This window comes from Bubalus kerabau, chromosome 15, assembly GCF_029407905.1.
Source record: "Bubalus kerabau isolate K-KA32 ecotype Philippines breed swamp buffalo chromosome 15, PCC_UOA_SB_1v2, whole genome shotgun sequence".
Lineage (NCBI taxonomy): Eukaryota > Metazoa > Chordata > Mammalia > Artiodactyla > Bovidae > Bubalus > Bubalus kerabau.
In genome coordinates, this window is record NC_073638.1 from 18650318 (window position 1) to 18656317 (window position 6000).

Genomic DNA, 6000 nt, shown 5'->3' on the forward strand with positions numbered 1-6000 from the left:
CCAGTGCACCAGCCCCAAGCATCCAGTATTGTGCATCGAACCTGGACTGGCGACTCGTTTCATATATGATATTATAAATGTTTCAATGCCATTCTCTCAAATCATCCACCCTCTCCCTCTCCCACAGAGTCCACAAGGCTGTTCTATACATCAGTGTCTCTTTTGCTATCTCATATACAGGGTTATTGTTACCATCTTTCTAAATTCCATATATATGCGTTAGTATACTGTATTGGTGTTTTTCTTTCTGGCTTACTTCACTCTGTATAATAGGCTCCAGTTTCATCAACCTCATTAGAACTGATTCAAATGTATTCTTATTAACGGCTGAGTAATATTTTAACAACGATATTTCTTCCAATCCAAGAACATGGTATATCTTTCCATCTGTTTGTGTCATCTTCAATTTCTTTCATCAGTGTCTCATTGTTTTCAATTATAGATCTTTAACCTCCTTAGTTAGATTTATTCCTAGTTATTTTATCCTTTTTGATGCAATTGTAGGTGAAACTGATTTCTTAATTTCTCTCTCATAGTTTGTTGTTAGTGTATAAATACGACAAATTTCTTTTTTTAAATGTAATTTTATTTATTTATTTTTGGCTGTGCTGGGTCTTCATTGCCGTGTGGTCTAATCTCTAGTTGTGCACAGGCTTATCATTGCAGCACAGGCTGTACGGTGTGCAGGCTTCAATAGCTGCGGCGGGTGGGCTCAGTGGTTGAGGCTCCTGGGCTCTAGGGCGCAGGCTTACTATTTGTGATGCACGGGCTTAGTTGCTCCACAGCATGTGGGATCAGGGATCCCTGACGTTCCTGGATCAGGGATTGAACCAGTGTCTCCTGCACTGGCAGGCACTGAGCCACCAGGGAGCTCCCAACAAATTTCTGTTAAGATATTTCAATAAAATTAATGAGTTTTGGTAATTTTTTTTGGTGGTGTCTTTTAGGATTTCCTATGTAAGTATCTTGTCATCTGCACACAGTGACAGCTTTCTTTTTTCATTTTCCATTTAGATATCTCTTATTTATATTTCTTGTCTGATTGCTGTGCCTAGGACTTTCAATACTGTATTGAACAAAAGTGGCAATGTATAGGCATCCTTGTCTTCTTATTTCTGTCCCTAGGGAAAATGTTTTAGCGTTTTACCATTAAGTGTGATGTTAGCTGTGGGTTTGTGATATGTGGCCGTTTTGTTATTTTGATACAGCTTCCCTCTGTACCCATGTTGTTGAGAGTATTTATCATAAATGAATGTTGAATTTTGTTAAAAACTTTTTCTGCATCTATTTAGATTATCATCTAATTCTCTTCTTCAATTTGTTAATGTGGTGTATAACATTGGTTAATTTGCAGACATTAAACCACTCTTGCATCTCTGGGATAAGTCTACTTGATCATGGTATATGATCCTTTTTAATGTATTGTTGATATCAGTTTGCTAATAACTTTATTGATGATCTGTGCACCTAAGTTTATTAGTGATATTGTCCTGTAATTTGCTTTTTTTTTTGGTAATATCTTTGTCTGGTTTTGGTATCAGGGTGACACTGACCTTATGGAATGGGTTTGGAAGCATTTTCTCCTTCGCAATTTTTTTGGAATAGTTTGAGAAGAATCTCCTTTGATTCTTCTGCATATGATAGAATTCATCTGTGAAATCTTCCAATCCTGAACTTTTGTTTGTTGGGACACTTTTAAAATTACTAATTCAGTTTCATTACCGGTGATTAGTCTGTTATTTCTTTCTGATTTAGTCTTGGGAGATTGTACACTTCTGGGAATCTGTCCATTTCTTCTAGATAGTCCATTTTATTGGTGTTTGTTCATAGTACTTGCTTATCTTTGTATTTCTGTGGTGTCAGTTGTAACTTCTTTTTCATTTTTGATTTTATTTATTTGGGCCCTCTCTTTTTTATTGGTGAATCTGGTTAAAGGTTTATCAATTTTGTTTATGGTTTTTAAGATCTAGCCTTTTGTTTCATTGTTCTTTTCTTTGTATATCATTTATTTCTGTTCTGATCTTCATAATGTCTTTTCTTCTATTATCTTTCAGTTCAGTTCAGTCGCTCAGTCGTGTCCGACTCTTTGTGACCCCATGAATCACAGCACGCCGGCCTCACTGTCCATCACCAACTCCCGGAGTTCACTTAGACTCACGTCCATCAAGTCAGTGATGCCATCCAGCCATCTCATCCTCTGTCGCCCCCTTCTCCTGCCCTAAATCCCTCCCAGCATCAGAGTCTTTTCCAATGAGTCAACTCTTCGCATGAGGTGGCCAAAGTACTGGAGTTTCAGCTTTAGCATCAGTCCTTCCAAAGAAATCCCAGGGCTGATCTCCTTCAGAATGGACAGGTTGGATCTCCTTGCAGTCCAAGGGACTCTCAAGAGTCTTCTCCAACACCACAGTTCAAAAGCATCAAATCTTCGGCGCTCAGCTTTCTTCACAGTCCAACTCTCACATCCATACATGATCACTGGAAAAACCATAGCCTTGACTAGATGGACCTTTGTTGGCAAAGTAATGTCTCTGCTTTTGAATATGCTATCTAGGTTGGTCATAACTTTTCTTCCAAGGAGTAAGCGTCTTTTATTTTCATGGCTGCAGTCACCATCTGCAGTGATTTTGGAGCCCCAAAAAATAAAGTCTGACACTGTTTCCCCATCTATTTCCCCCTATTATCTTTGGATTTTGTTTATTCTTTTTCTAGTTCATCAGGTGTAGAGTTAGGTTGTTTATTTGAGATTTTTCTTGTTTCTTTGACTCTAACTTCCCTCTTAGAACTGCTTCTGCTGTGGTCTATAGATTGTAGATTTTTGTGTTTCTATTTTCACTTGTCTCCTGGTATTTTTTAAAAGTTTCTTCTTTGATTCCTTCCATTATCCATTGGTTATTTAGTAGTTTATTACTTAGCCTCCAAATGTCTTATGTTTTTATTTGCATTGTTTGGGTAGTTGATTTCTAGTCTTATAGCACTGTGGTCAGAAAAGATGCTTGATATGATTTAAATTTTTAAAAATTTACTGATACTTCTTCTGTATCATAGCATATGATCTGTCCTGGAAAATGTTCCATGTGCACTTGAAAACAATGTATATTCTGCTGCTTTTAGATGAAATATTCTATATATATTTATTGAAGCAATTTAGTCTGAAATGTCATTTAAGGCCAGTGATTTTCTCTCTGAATGATATAAGTGGAGTGTTGAAAGTTCCTTATTATTGTGTTACTGCCAATTTCTCCCTTTATGTCTGTTACTATTTGTTTTATATATTTATGTGTCTTATGTTGGGTGCAGATATATTTATAATTATTATATCTGCATGTTGAATTAATCCCTTGATCATTACCCTTCTTGTCTCTTGTTACAGTTTTTATTTTAAAGTCTATTTTGTCTAAAACTTGGCTTTATTTTCTTCATTTGCATGGAATATCTTGTTCTGTCCCTTCTCTTTCAGTTTGTATGTGACTTTAAATTTAAAGTAAGTCTCTTATAGGCAGCATATATATAGATATTGTTTTTGTATCCAAACAGCTACTCTCTATCTTTTGAATTGAGCATTTAGTCCATTTACACTTATGGTAACTATTGATAGGTATATACTTTTTATCATTTTGTTAATTGTCTTGGTGTTGTTTTTCTAGTTCTTTTTGTTTTTTTCTTCTTCCTTTTCTCCATTTCTTGTGTTTGATGGCTGTTTATTTCTATTTATTTGACAAGTTGGTTACCTTTCCTGGCCTTGTAGAAATGATCCTAAGACAAGATGTCCTGTGCTTCTCAGCAGCACACTCTCCTCTGGTCACTTGAGCTATATGCTCTAGGGTTTCTCCCAGTTTGGGCTGTGTGGGTCCTTCTGTTGTGGTGGCTGAGTACTGTGAGCAGTCTGGTATGCATTACTGGCCCTTTGTCTGGTTGGCTGCCAGTCCTTGTTTTTTGTGGAGGCTGCTGTCTGCTGGCAGCCTGACTCCTCCCTAGGAGTCTTGGGGCTAGTGTTAGCCCACTGGTGGGCAGAACTGGGGTCCAAGGTAGGTGGTTGTGGGGTTAGGGGTCCTGGATATAGTTTTGGCCTGCTGCTGGGTGGGACCTCTTGCTGACATGGCTGGCTGTGGGGTGTCCCAAAGCTCGCTGGCCTGCTGGTGAGTAGAGCTGGATCCTGGTCAATGAGGCTCAATGTATATCAGAGCTGGTGTTGGCTTGCTAGTGGGCATGGCCTAAGTGTGAGCTCCAGTTGCTCCTACCTCTCCAGGAGGCTCTCCAAGGTCAGCAGGTAGGTCTACTGCTGCTGCTGCTGCTAAGTCGCTTCAGTTGTGTCCGACTCTGTGCGACCCCATAGACGGCAGCCCACCAGGCTCCTCCGTCCCTGGGATTCTCCAGGCAAGAATACTGGAGTGGGTTACCATTTCCTTCTCCAATGCATGAAAGTGAAAAGTGAAAGTGAAGTCGCTCAGTCGTGCCCGACTCTTAGCGACCCCATCTGCAGCCTACCAGGCTTCTCCATCCATGGGATTTTCCAGGCAAGAGTACTGGAGTGGGCTGCCATTGCCTTCTCCAAGGTAGGTCTGACCCAGTCTCATTTCAAATTACTGCTTCTACTGCAAGTCCTGGTGTGTGTGAGATTTTGTACGAGCTTTTTAAGAGTGGAGGGGCCACACTATATTTCCACAGTATGAATGGTAGGAGGACCCTGGGGTATTTGTTTTTCTGTACCTTGAGCCATGAGCTTCTGCTTAACAGTAGATGAAAGAATGAAAATATATGAGAGGTTACTTTTGAAGACTTCCAGTGTGATTGAGGAGGTCCAGAAGAGCATGGAGGAAAACTAACATTAGTGTAGAAAATAGAAAATAGAAGGGTACTTTTGGGTAAATTCTAATTAGTTTGTAAAGGGACTTTGTGATCCTATATTCAGAAGATATGGAGTGTCCCGCACAGACAGACTTTGTGATTTCTGGGACCGTGATTGTTGCATCTCATTGTAATGAATAATAAGCTGTCCTAGTTTGGTGTATCTTTCAGTCTTCAGTGCTAATATCTACTCTGTTCTTACTGCCCTCTTTGCTAGTTTTGCTAGTACTGAAGTCTATGCAGTGCAGGCACCTGGAAGTTTTTCTTTAAATCCCTTTGCCAGGTGGAATTAGAACTCCCCACTTCCACCACCTTGCCCCTCAGACTTTTTGATCATATTTCCTAGACACATCCCAAGTACAGGAATTTCCAGAGGAAGATGTATCATTTCTATCATATCTGGTCTCCTTTTCTTGGAATTTTCTACCATCCCAAGACTGTATTTCTTTGTTTAAACTAATGAAGGACCATTAAACTTCGTTCTCATTCTTCAAACAACCAGCCTTTTGGACTTCAGTGCTTTTGTTCATGCTCTGCCTTGGCCTGAAATCCTCCCACCCCAACTCCCTGTTACTGGGTAAGATTTTTTTGGTTCCAGGGGAGAAACAAAGTAAGCTCACTTAAATAAAAAAGAGAAAACTTACTGAAAAGACAAATAAGAAAGCTCAATGAACTGAAAGGCAGTAACTGGGACTTAGAAACCAGGAACTGGAAGGCAGGAGAAATTCAGGTAGTATTTTCTGTCTCCCATTTCGCTTTCTTTTCATCTCTGGCCACTTCATTCCTTGCTCTTTGTGGACTGATTTCCTTTGTTCTCTGTCCTCATGATGGAAGACTTGGCCTCCTTCTAGCTCCAAAGTTTATAAGCAATAGACTCAGCTACCCAGAGAGGCTAATGTTCTCTTTCATTCTGGATCCCAATCCCAAACTCCAAAGAAGGTACTCTGCTTGGTCTATTTTGTGTCAGTGGCCCTTGGCTGAAAAAAATTAGCTGTGTCCAGGGGTCAGGATCAAGCAACAGATACATAATATACTATTAATACAATGCCTCTGGGCAAGAGGAGCAACTTCCAAAGAACAAGGGTGGGTAAGTCACAGGATGCCGGTTATTCCTTTCTCCATACCTGTGAAATAAATAGCCTTCCTTCCTTCCTT

General features: G+C 39.7%; 1 long non-coding RNA gene across 1 annotated transcript in view; it reads left to right on the forward strand.

The window, feature by feature from the left end:
• LOC129627985 (uncharacterized) overlaps positions 1-3400 on the forward strand; it is a 32560-nt gene extending 29160 nt beyond the window's left edge. Inside the window, exon 3 of the long non-coding RNA XR_008702680.1 lies at positions 2055-3400. This is a non-coding gene — a long non-coding RNA (uncharacterized LOC129627985). The remainder of the gene's footprint in view (positions 1-2054) is intronic.
• Positions 3401-6000: the final 2600 nt, after the last annotated feature.